At 36.6% G+C, this 13,562-nt stretch overlaps 1 long non-coding RNA gene across 2 annotated transcripts in view; it reads left to right on the top strand.

Moving 5' to 3' along the window:
* LOC114078599 overlaps positions 1-12,378 on the top strand; it is a 43,006-nt gene extending 30,628 nt beyond the window's left edge. Inside the window, exons 3-4 of one of the 2 annotated variants that reach the window (XR_003580228.1) lie at positions 6,877-6,936; positions 12,170-12,378. This is a non-coding gene — a long non-coding RNA (uncharacterized LOC114078599). Of the gene's footprint in view, positions 1-6,876; positions 7,101-12,169 lie in introns of those variants that run through there. The other variant, XR_003580227.1, reaches the window with a different exon arrangement.
* The last annotated feature ends 1,184 nt before the right edge of the window (positions 12,379-13,562 follow it).

Below are 13,562 nucleotides of genomic sequence, written 5' to 3'. Positions count from 1 at the left end.
TAGTACACTGTTTAGGAGATTTAGTTCATTACATTCTTTTGTGGGGAATTAGATTTAACCCACATATACCATGAGAGCTAGACATGGAATCACGACAATAAATCTTATCGGATGAGGGATCCTAGTTGCCAGGGTAGGGTTAGTCCTGTACCCTTTACATGCATTCTCCAAAAGCTACACCCATGCTGTCAGAAAGTTAATGTATAATAAAATTTCTACTAAGTAAATCATTCTCTAATAACGAGGAGTACTCATCTAAAGAGGTACATTGGATAAAACATATCAACTCATGAAGTGTAACCACCCCTTCCTCAAATCCTCTCGGTGCTAAGCATAACTCCCCCACAGTGACTTAAACATTCATTACTAAAAGTTTAAGGATAACTATTGGACACCACATCTCAACTCATCCATCCTATAACCTACATTACAATGCTCTTGGAAAATAGTGAGGTTGCTACTAAACACTTCATCTCAACTCACGAAGAGTGTTCACCCCAAAACTCCCCCATTCACATTTATTAAGTTCATTCATTCAAGTGTGTCTGTGCTCATGTGAGCACACCTTTCATATAATCACCATTTTGATAACATTGACTTCTTAGCACATTCATAACTTCATTCATCATGTATCACAAAGTATCATACTTCATATAAACATATACTTCACTTAGTCGTAGTCTCTACGAATCAGACATAACAAGCTTCAAAAATCTCATCAACAAGAACATCATCATTATCATTTTAGTTCACATAATATGTATTCATGGACATATTCACAATACACATGTAAATTCATATTCATATACTTCAAATAAGCACTGCCACCACAGGTGGACCATACCAATCAAGAACATTTCACAATAAAAACTAAACAACATGACCGAATTACCATTCATCCAAGCTTTCACAACCTATTCACAATTTCTCCAATAATTCATCATAAAAAATCCCTTAGGTCAGTACCTAAATCACAATATAACCATAAAGAAAACATAACTCTAACACTTTCTAATCAAGTTCGTTAAAACCATTTCATAAGCTAGAAGTTGATAAAAAGCATAAACATTGTTTCATTAAAGTTTTGAAATTAAATCCGTTATTTAACACTAAGATAAAGTCATTTTAATTATTAAAACATTTTTATGCAAATACCCATACTTAGAGTCAAGGAATAAAGAAGTTGGAGTTTGAAACTCTTTTTGAAATATCTCAGAAGTGGCTCCTTGAATGAAAGAAGGTTCATGGATTACTACCATACCTCAATGAGAAAAAACACAAGAAAATTTGATGAATAAAACTTCCACCACCAGCCCTTCTAGCCCTTCCTTGAGTTCTAATTTCTATGGAGTTTGAGAGAGTCTTTCTTGAGGGAGGGGTTTGGGTTTTTTTTTGAAAATGAAGTCTAAAATTAGGTCTTACTGTTTGAACAATATTAATATAGCTAAATGACCCTAAAAATATCATCCATATCTCATAAAAGACTTGGGGTGAATTTACAAAACACCCCAAGCCTTGCAAAAAAATGTGACAGCTTTACAGTGACCAAACGACGGACCCCAACTACTGGGCGTCGACTGAACGACAGCCCGTCCTGTTGGGAGTCATTTGGTTCAGAGACTTGATCCATGGGGGTTAATATCGCACCACTAAGTGTGAATGTATGCCCCTGAACGAGGTCCTGTCATCAAGACTACGGTTCGTTGATTCTAGGGTGTCGCTTGTCTAGTTTTTGCAGCTTGGTTGCCAAGTCTTGGGTTCTCCTATATGACCCATTGTTGGTCCTACATGGAGTCATACTAGGAATTTGAACCCCTAAACATAGTCATAAATTTATTATGAACCTCCACCACCAATTTCAACCAAAACGAACATGTAAAACTTGCTAAAACACATAAGGACACACAAGCATATTCCGAGGCACATCTTCCGAACGTCATGGACGTTCTTAGACGTTTGACCTCCAAGTATCACCAAAATTTATACACTTAGTAAGTAAGTAATTATAAACTATTTTAGGACCTTATAACCTTATCAAACTCAAGCTTGGCTCTAGTTAAGCCTAGTTCGTTTTAGGGAGTCACATTCTCCCCCACTTGGAATAACATTCGTACTCGAATGACACTAAAAATCTTTCAGGACATAAAGGATTCAATTAGAATCACATGACACATCAAGGTCAAAAAATTCATATACAATGCATTAGATTTACAAGTAACACAACTACACATTGATAGACATTTTTGCAGCACGGCCACTTTTGCAACAATTTTCGTAATTCAAACACAAACTAATTTCTTTATTTATGGAGGGACTACCTTCTCCAAAATTATACATTCTCATATACATCATTTTACACACATTGAAACTACAAATCATGAAAATTACATTTAGTCAATTTTTTGAAATTTCTTACAATGAGTACCAAAACTTTCACAGTGAAGTATGCATAAATTTCAACAATTCATCTTTCAAGTAATTTAACATAAAAGAATGACAATATGAGAGACTAGATCATATGAACTCATCTTACAACATAAGAATAACAACTATAATGGATTAATAATTACCGGGCCTTTCATTCCAGATTAGTTCCTTACTTAGACTCCAGTACAAAGAAATGATTCTTCCTTGGAGCATTAGGATCCGAACCACCACTAGGGGCTTGGTCGAACTCTTTCCCTTTTGCCATGATGTTAAGCCATTCCCTCATATTTTGAACCTTATAACCACACCCAAAGCAGTCATCCGTTCTTTCAAGACACTTACTAAGTGTTGCTTTCCACAATTAGTACACCTAGACCTCAAAAGTAATGCCACCTCATTGGGAATTTTTGTTGGGAGCCATATCCTTGTTCCCCATGGAAGACTTTTGATGATCGTATATCTTATTAGGTTTTGGTTGGTTTGGTTCATCCAACCTAGGACTCTTTTCCTCTTTCCCTATCTCCCTAATCTTTAACTCCTCAACTTGTTGAGTATACACCATGAGCCTAGAGATATCCATATCATTAAGGAGCATTATTGTACGAAACTTCTTCTCCACCAAGCTAGACACTCCCATCACAAATTTGTTCTTCCTAGACCTAGGGTTAGCTACTATGGTTGGGGCATACTTAGAGAGTTGGGTGAATTAGAGAGAGTACTCTTTCACACTCATTCCGCCTTGACGAAGATTCATGAATTCCACCATCTTCTTATCCCTTCTATCTAACGGAAAGAACGTATCAAGAAAAGACTCTTTGAACACTTCCCAATCTACCGGACCATCCCATAAGGGTATGTCATATCTCCATTGCTCAAAAAACACTTGAGCCAGATCCTTGAGATGATAACAGGCTAGCTCCAGTCTCTCTCTAGGGGTCACACCCATAGCATCCACCACTTTGAACACCTAATCTATGAAGATTTTTGGATCTTCATCCTCTTTAGTTCCATGAAAAGTAGGAGGGTTCATCATCATGAAATCCAGAATTCTAGAAGCGGGAGTACTTACATTGGGATTTGGTCCACCTCCTTAGTTAGCTTGGGCAATCAAATGGTTAGTGACGACTTGAGCTTGAGTCATAATGAGTCTGCTCAAATCCATAAGGGCAGCCTTAAACTCCACATTAGTCATATCCCCTTCAACAAAGGGATCTTGAGGACCTTGGGACATAGGGGACATTTCGGGAACATAAGTTCCTTGAAGTTCTTTATTATGGGGAACCTCCTTATCCGCATCTTCTTATTCAACTATAGAGACTTTTACACCACACGGAGGGATCCTATCATTAGTTACTCCTTCCCCCTCCCTTCTAGGGTTTGTCCTCCTTGTATTTTTGTCCTATATACACAAGATAAGAGATTGAGAAAGACATCTTATGGATCTCAACTTTAAGGCATAACGATGGAATAATGTAGAAAAGTGAAACTTCTATCGCCTTATAGCCCCTCACTCATGGGTGTGTCGCGATTCACACCGATGAATAAGACTCTACTAGAAGTGGCTTGTGAGACTCTAGACCCTAAAATATAGAATGTCGACGAACGCATGACCCTCCATTATTTTCTCCTCTTTTCTCCACTTTTCTTTTCTTGAACTCTTAACCAAAACCCTAGGTTTATATTAGGATTATATAGGATTATAAAACTAAACCTAAAAATATTAGATCCCTAAAATATTACTAAAAATTAATTAAATTTTCTTGGATAAGAAAAGGACCAAAGTTGTAACACTCTGAAAGTCCATGACTTAGTCTAGATCCTCACATGATGAAATAAATTCTAAAAACTATTTATTAGTGTAAATTAATATATTAGAACTAATTAGAATGTGTTAGAGTTAAAACGTTAAGAAACGACCATGACGTCCGGAGAATTTTAAAAGATGAGCTAGTGTGTGTTGGTATGTTTTATGGGGTTTTAAGAGCCAGAATTTAGCCATATTTGGTAAAAATACTTTAAAGACATAGTGGAGTATGCTTTGGGTACAATCTTCTGGGTACGAATCCCCAAGGATTACCCTAGGGGTCCTTTAGGAGGTCTCTTATATTTGACCAAAAAGCTGTCAAATTGAAAGTTGGTAAAGGTGGACCAAACGATGAGGTTTCGATCGGGAAACAACCCATTGATGGTGGTCGTAGGTCCATACTTAGAAATTTGGGAAAATGGCTTCCAAATCCAGTCTCTGAAAAAGACGACAGACTTCTAGTATGGGGCCGTAGTCGGTCGACACCCCACAAATGGGCAGTCGTTGTTTCGCCCTCGATTTTACTAATAAGTGTTAGAGTTAGGTAATTAAATTATATGATTAGTTAATAAAATAATTAAGGGTTTATATGTGGTTAATTAAGTTTTTTAGGGATTATAAAAGTGTAAGACTTCATCTAAACAAACTTAACACTCCATTATTCCCAAACCCAATTCTCTAAACTTCTCTCTACTGTCTCTCTCTATTCCAAGACCACATTGAAGACCAAGATTCAAGTTTCACTAGGGGTTCAAGACTCAATATACTCTCCATCATTATTCAAGGAATGTTAAGGTATGGAAGCTATTCACTCTTGGGATCTCTTTCTGCAAAAGACTCTTCAAAATTTATTTCTAATGATGTCTAATAGATGGGTTTTCTTCCGATTTCGTGAATGATCTTTCAATTGATTTGATTTTGAGTTCCTTTGGTTTATTTTGATATATGTTATATACATGTAACATAAGGGAATGAACCATCAAAACTAACTAATTCAAACCCTGAATTATGATTTTATATTGGTTAATTGTTGTAGTTTTTAGTATTTGACCTTGTCATGTAGAAGATTTCATGATTGAACCCTTTTTTCTAACCCTAAGTTATGAATCGAGGTTGATTTTATTAGTGATGATGCAATTGACTTCGTTTTCTTATAGATTACTATTATATGGTGATAGTAAGTGAATTTATTGATGAATATGGTTAGATTGATGGTAAGATATTGAAGGAGGCTTTTGGAGATATTTGGTAAGACTTTATAATTATGAGTGCTTCACTTCAGTGATGATGGTTAATACTTGATGATGATGTTCAATTGAGGTATTATATCTTAATAGAATAAGGAGATAAGGATATGATGAATGTGATTGCTTGTTATGGATATATTGAATTGTGAGATCTTTCTAGGGCAGGATGAATGTGTTTCTCTTTTGTGCCCAATTATGATAAGATTATTAAGTATTGATCTCAGTAATGAAGAGTTGCAATGAAAAAAAGTTATCATTCAATACCCAACGCGCTAATCACAGTATAATAAAAGGGGTTAGTATCTTCTGACCTATATTAAGATATGATGCTTAAGAAAAGTTTAAAAAAGTTTAAAAAAGGGACTTTAGCTTAGCACTGGGCGAACAAGATATGAGAGGTGTCCCTTCCTATTATGGGGAGGTAGGTTCAAAATGATTCTCATGAGATGAGGACTCCAATGCTAATGGGCATGAAGAGGGTTAGTATGTATCTCCTAGTTCCTTAACTATGTTGCCCCTGTAGGAATACTAGCTAGTGGATCCACATAAAATGCTATGTTCATGTTTTAGTTCTACCTTGGAAGGTAGAGCACCTTGTTTAAGTGAAGCATTTCATGACACCGGATTCCATATTTAGCTCACATAGTCTATTGTCAGTTAAGGTGATTGTTCCCAAAATTAAAATGAATGAATTACTAAACTGAACACTAACTAGGGTGAATTAAGGTATCACAGTAGTGTAGGTAGGGGTATGGGACTTTACGTACATATTGCACACGTAAACCTTGTGTAAACGTTAACCTTTAAAGGAGTCCTAGGAGGTTGTTCTTATGTACTTATGTCACGAATTAAATGCAAATGTTGACTTTACATGATGTTGACCTTACATGATGTTGACTTTATGTGATGAATATGATATTGATCTATGTTGATGTATATGATGATGAATGTGCATGATATGAAGATATATGAAATATACAAATTGCTTATGGTCTCTTGCTTTGTTTACTTGATTATGTGGGGTTATGGGGCTTCACATAAGCATTCAACTTGTAGGCTTGGCAATGGATTGTGAGTGAGGGTCTTACCTGCATTGATGTTATGAACTCTAGTACATGAATTGTTGTTACGACTTTATTTTGAAGCTATTCATGTTGATATGACCTTATGCTAATGTTGGTCTTGCGTTGGCAATGAACTTGTGTTAAGTTATTTTATGATCATTGGCTTTTATATTCTCTTATATGTGCATAAAGGTTTTTTAATGTGACTTACATTGGTTTTGAACAAATTGTCCGTTTATGAATGATTTCAACGATTTTACTAGCATATGTTTCCATACTTAGTACATGTGGTTTTTACTAACCCATATTCTTTCTCGTTTCCCAAACAATGTAGGTTCGGGACATTAAAGGGTATGAGGCCACTTTGAAGGAAGGCTTGGACATATTTCCCAAGGTATTGGTAGGTCTTCACGTTCAGGGATGTTGACATTCTTCTACTCTAGCTATGATGTTGCTTTTGCCTAAATACACTTATTCATTCGTTTATCATTTGAGACTATAGTTGTAAGCCTATATGTTGCATATTATATTGAAGGAAGGGCTATGTCCAATATTTTAATTCTCTATTAGGTGGTTTAATGTGAGAAAAAGTATTAGACTATATCTTATGAATTGGTTATATTGCTTAAACGAGAAGTCTATGTAAACTTCATAAGCGAGGAGGTTAAGTAAACTCCATATATGATATGTGAGAAGTATAATTATACTTCACTATGTAATGTTTTTAATTTTCTTCATTTTTGACCTATGATATGTTATGACGAATACTAAGGGCTAGTACAAGTCCTCTTCGAGGAAGAAGACGTCGGTTACGTCTAGGGGGTGCCCCCTAGTCATGAAAAACATGGTATAACAGCATGAGGTTGAAGTAATCTTAGAATTGATGTCTCACTAAACTATGTCTATGTATAGTCTTGTTCATGGGTGTGAAACGCGCCACACTTATAAATGATAGGCTACGTAATGCTTAAGAAATTCTCACCTCTTTGGTGATGTTGAATGTCGTGCCTCAAGAGTGGTAACTTTGTATGTCCTTTTTATTCTAACCCTTTTATTGTGGTTATAGGCTATGACTTCTAGAAGGGTAGACTCAATAAGAATTGAAGAAGAGATTTCTAATGCGGGAGTTCCTCCCCAAAACAATCAATGTCCTCCTCAAGAACATGCTAGAGAAGGTGACCAAGCTCCGGCCAATCTTCCGGCCATCACGGATGGAGAGATAGGGTTGGCTTTCATCAACTTCGCTCAAGCTATGACTACTCAAGCTCAAGCCATATCTACTAAGGCTTAAACCATGACAGCTCAAAAAAAAACCGGAAAGTTTGACCCCGTGTGAACAAAAATAATAGTACCATGGCTTCTTGCTTGAGAGACTTCACAAGGATGAACCCTCAAATGTTCTTTGGGTCTAAGATGAATAAAGAATCCGAAGACTTTACTGATGCGGTCTACAAGATCTTGTATGCTATGGGAGTAAGTTCTAATGACAAGGCCGAACTAGTCTCATATCTACTCAAGGATGTGGCTTAAACTTGGTATACTTAATGGAGAGACAATAGGGCTTTGAGAGGGGGTCCCATAAGTTGGGAAGCCTTTAGGAGGGCAGTACTTGATAGGTACTTTCAAGTTATAAAAGAGAGTCAAAAGTGGAGGAGTTTATCAACCTTCGTTAAGGAGGTATGAGTACGCTAGAATCTTTGAAATTCACTAAGTTGTCCAAATATGTTCCTTCATTGCTATCCAATCCTAGAGATGTAATGAGTCATTTTGTGATAGGTTTTTCCGATGAACTTGTGGAATAGTGTCTTTTGGGGATGCTTCATGACAACATGGACATTTCTTATTTTATGGTGCATACTCAACAAGTTGACAAGACTAGTCTCAAAAGGAAAAATACGGAAATCAAGAGGGAAGATGCTTATGAAGGAGGTATTTCTAAGGGAAAGTTAGAAATCAAAGAAAAGCCTATGTTCAAGAAGAGATTCTCCAACCAAGTTCCTACTAAATTTCCCAAGGCTATCAACTATACAATGTCTAACCCTAGGTCATAAGAGGGAAGAAGTGGAAATTCACCTAGTGAGAAACCTACTTGTACTAAGTGTGGTAAGAAACTTATGAGTGAATGCTTGGTTGGAACGGATAATTGCTTGGTTGTGGAAAGGATGTCCATAAGGTTAAAGTTTGTTCCATGATTAAGGATATAGGAAAGGAGAGTAGCCAAGATCAAGCAAGCGGTCCTAGTTCCGATCCTCCTATGAATAACTGCTTCTACGATCTCCACTCTATGGGTGAACAAGAGGATTCTCCCAATGTTGTCACCGTCATGTTACGAGTATTCTCCATAAATGTCTATGCTTTAGTAGATCCCTGCGCTACATTATCATTTGTAACTCCTCTAGTAGCTAAAAAGGTTGATGTTATACTCGATATCTTAGTTGAACCTTTTCTGGTTACTACCCCGGTGGGTGACTTCGTTGTTGCTAGAAGAGTATTTAGGAGTTGTACTATATCATTGACCAATATAGTTACATTGATGGATTTGGTAGAACGTGATATGGCTGATTTTTTTGTCATCTTGGGAATTTATTGGTTGCATGCTTTTTTTGCTTCTATTGATTTTAGAGCTATAAGGACTCAAAAAAATCCAATAGGTAAAAAACGAGCTTAATATATGTGTAATGAGCTTATGAGGTCTTAAAATGAGCAAAAATTGTGTTTCAAGATAGAATGTAGTGTTTGAAAGAGTTTGGAGTTGAAACTTCCAAGAACGTCCAACACGTTCGAAAGTTAGCCTTGAGACGTGCTTGCTTGCCATAGTATGTTTCATGAGGTTTTAAGTAGTGTTTCGAGCTCAAAGTGATAGGAAAGGTTCCTAACATCTATAAAAATGTATTTTTTTTTGAAACATTGGGGCACAAATCACCAAATACCATCCAAAGGTTCCTTCAAGAGGACCCAAAGGTGCGCAGTGCACTGCCTTGGAAGTTTCACTTCACGACCCTCGAACAACGCCCTGTCACTTAAGCTACACCTCGTCGATTTGGGGCATCAATCCACACTTAGACATGGGAGTTTATCCCCCCAAAATGGGACACTCTGACAAGAATGACGGACCTGCAGTAGGACCTCATCGTTCCATCAATGCTCCGTCGACTAAAGGCGTTGATGGGTCTTCATTTTTTCCTGCAGCACGCTGTCTAACAAAGGGGTGAATGGGAAATTTACCCACGACCAAGTATATGAATGGGTGGTTATTTTAGGATGTTTTAGGTATTTTATGAGTATTTAAACAATAAGAAATCAAGTTAGACACAAGACTCCAAATCAAAATCTCTCTATCCACAAAGAGCTCTCAAGAACGCCATAGAAGAAGAAGAGAAGTTCGAGGCTGCTCTTAGGACGAAATTCTCCAATGATTCAAGCTATGATTAAGGATATAATCTAAGGTATGTGAATCTTATTCATGCATGGATTCTTCCATTCATGGAGTCCCCTATTTATTCCTCAATTGTGAATCAAAACAACCCTAATCTTGAGAGGGTTGTTAATGCATTGTGGGTAAGTCTTGATTGTGATCTCAATCTAGTGGGTAGCACTAATTATGTGCATATGATGATTATGTGATTTTTTCGTGAGGTTTTCACTATGAATTGTAGTAATTGATGTTTAAGGTGATCATGGTGATTTTAGGCAATTAAAGGCAAGATAAAGGTTCCAATTTGATCTTATTAATTCAATTGTATTATGTAATAATTGATCATGATTGAATCACCTAGATAAGAATTTAAGTAGGCTTAATTGAAATAGGATAGTCTTGACTTGTAAAGTTGAAATTGAACCAATGTGAAGTCTTGACTTGTAAAGTTGAAATTGAACCAATGTGATCATGTATACGTAGACTTTCCTTTTAATAATCCGATTTAATTAAGTAAGCATGTAATAGAACCTAGATCATACTGAATTGACGGTAATAATCAATTATGGGCTGTTATCCTATTGATGCTAGGGATTTGTAGGTAAAGTCATTATGAAGAGATTGTAATGATGTTTTCTTTCACACATAGACATGAACATGATAGGAGAATCAAGTTCTCTCACATAGTTGAATTCTAGGTTGACCTAAGAACCTAAAATGAACCATGACATGATGAAGTAGATTAGATTGAAGATGGATTTTGTTATCACTTCATGTATAATTGACGTGATTAGATAAGACTAAGACATGATAGCTTGACATGTAAAATCTCATGATAGTTTGAGATGTGAATCTCATGATACCTTGAGATATGAATTCTCATGATAACTTGAGATGGTAGGCATCAAGGGTAGCTTGGGATAGTAAATCTCAAGAAGGCTTGAGTTGAAATACTCATGGTAGCATGATATGTTGAATCTCATTGAAGCTTTGGTTGAATAACTCATGGTAGCTTGACGTGATGAATTCCATGGTAGCTTAGTATTGACAAAGTAAGCTCTCCCATGTTTAGCTTGGTCCTGTGCTGCAAGGATGCTGGATCATGGTAGCTTGGGGATAGTGGTTCCCATGTTAGCTTGGGGTGGAGGAGGAAAGCTCTCCCATGACTAGTTGTGTTTTGTGTTGCAAGGAAACTTGATCTTGTTAGCTTGACTAGGTTAGGCCGAATCCATTTCGTGGTAGCTGTAGGGTAAAGGCCTATACTTTCATAATGTTAGCTTGACTTGCATGCAAGGTGCATTTCGTTGTAGCTTTATTTGCATGCAAGGTGCATTTCATGTAATATCTTGAGATTAGTTTCTCAGTATATCTTAGGGTTGAAGATTCATGCTCCCTTAAGGATTACCTTGCATCTACATGATTGGTCGCATGGTGGATAGGATGGTTATATATTTCCTTAGTTAGAATGGATAGCATTATGAGATACTTTCCATGGTAGTAGGTCTATTATGATAGAAAATTGAGCTTAATAAACATTGTTGAAAGATAAGTTATCTTGGATTAGGTTAGTCTAGAGAAGTACTTAGTGTGGATTGTAGTATGGGATGTCGTTCATACATTACACAAGTATAAGTTGAAGCTACCTATGGAATGACAACTACAAGATATCTGCATAGCTTGGATATTTCTATAGTTGCCTTCCATGACATAATTGACTTAAGATGATAGATCCTTGTCAATATAAAGAAGGTCTACTAGAGACTCCTAAACTAAAATGAAACGGAATAGGGTGACTTCAAGATATGCTTAGTGTGTGAGGTTGAATGGGATTTTTCACTTGAATTGCACAAGGATGCTTTGAGGTGGATTAGGGGCATATTTCTCAAAGAGATGTACTTAGCTTTGATAGTAGTATGGGATGCGACCTTAGACTTCTACAAGTATAGTTGGAGGTGGTTGTGAAGTAGTGCATTTCAATAACAAAGAAAATGAGTTAAGTATATGAACTCTTATATGATTTATGATGTTCTATTATGATTTATGATTCTTTATTATGTTTATAACATTCATGTTATACTTATGTATTTATCTCTCATGATTATGTCCATTGTTGACTAACCCTTTAAAATATCTCATGTTTTGGTATGATAGTTTCCATACTTGGTACATTTCGTACTAATGCATATTTTGGCTACATTCAAATCCAATGTAGGGTCTTGAGGAGATTGAGTTTCTTTAATGGGTAGAGTTTCCAAGGCTTTCAAGAAGTGAAGATTGGTGAGTCCTCATAGCATCCGAGGACACCCATTATAATGTCTTTTATGTTCTTTTCTCTGTTTAGACTTTAATGGGTTGTGACCCCAGACTATTGTATTCATGATGTCATAGATGGTTTTTGAGACATATGTTAGAAGTTTTATGAACAGATTCCACATTATTTTTTTTGAAGAAAAAGCTCTAATTCTTTGCTATTTTCATATGTTTATGCAATGAATAATGTCTAAGGGCTTTTAAAAGACCACTGAGAAGTCAAATACACCATGTTTCGACTTGAAGGATGCCCTATCTTCTAGGGTGTACTTTTGGGGTTTGACAACAACAAGGGTAGTTAAATTTTAAATTCCTAATGAACCCATATTAATATGGAAGCGAGGTAACACAATCCCTAGAGGTCGAAACATTTCGTTTCTAAAATATTTTAAGATGATCTCTAAGGGGTGTACTACCATATTGTGAGGGTCAAGGATCTTGAATTCGAGATTCCTTCATTAGAGTCGGCACCCATAGTGAAGGATTTTCCGAATGTCTTTCCTGATGACTTGCCCGGATTCCTTCATAATGGGAAATACACTTCGTTATAGACTTGTTGCCGGATACGAAGCCTATTTCAATCCTTCCTTACCAGATTCCTCAAGCCGATTTGAAGAAGATAAAACTTAAACTTAAAGACTTTCTAGACAAGGACTTTATATAACCTAATATTTCTCCATGGGGAACTCCGGTGCTATTATTTAAGAAGAATGACGGGTCCCTTGAGATGTGCATTGATTATCATCAACTAAATAAGGTCAACATAAAGAACAAGTACCCTCTCTCAAGGATCGATGATTCGTTTGATCAACTTTAATGGGAAGCTACGTTTAAAAATTTGATTTGAGGTCGGGGTATCACCACGGGATTGTAGTGTATTGTGACGCTTCTCAAGTAGGGTTAAATATGTCAAGAAAGTCATTTTTGAAGATCTCCCAAGTCATGGTACGACCTCCTAAAGCCCAACTATCTTTCCATTGATTGTACCATGTTTGAGCAACGTCCTTGAGTTGATAGGAATCAAGCTCATTCTTTTCAACAGTACTCACCCCAAAGCAAACAAAATATAATAGACCTCATCAAGGATGTCTTGGGGGTATTCATAAAACTTTAATCCAAATAACATTGGAGGATTCATTTTGGTAAAATCTCTCAAACGGGTAGCCATAGTATTAACATGTTGGTTCTCTTGAGGTAAAACTTCCCGGTTAGCTTGAACCATAATGGATTGAGCTTGAGTGGTGATGTCCTGGTCCATTTGGAGAAGGTCTGCCCTCACCTCATCATCGGTCATG

Source organism: Solanum pennellii, chromosome 9 (assembly GCF_001406875.1).
Source record: "Solanum pennellii chromosome 9, SPENNV200".
Classification (NCBI taxonomy): Eukaryota; Viridiplantae; Streptophyta; class Magnoliopsida; order Solanales; family Solanaceae; genus Solanum; species Solanum pennellii.
Note: the sequence above shows the minus strand (reverse complement) of the source record. Positions and strands in the feature narration are given on the sequence as shown.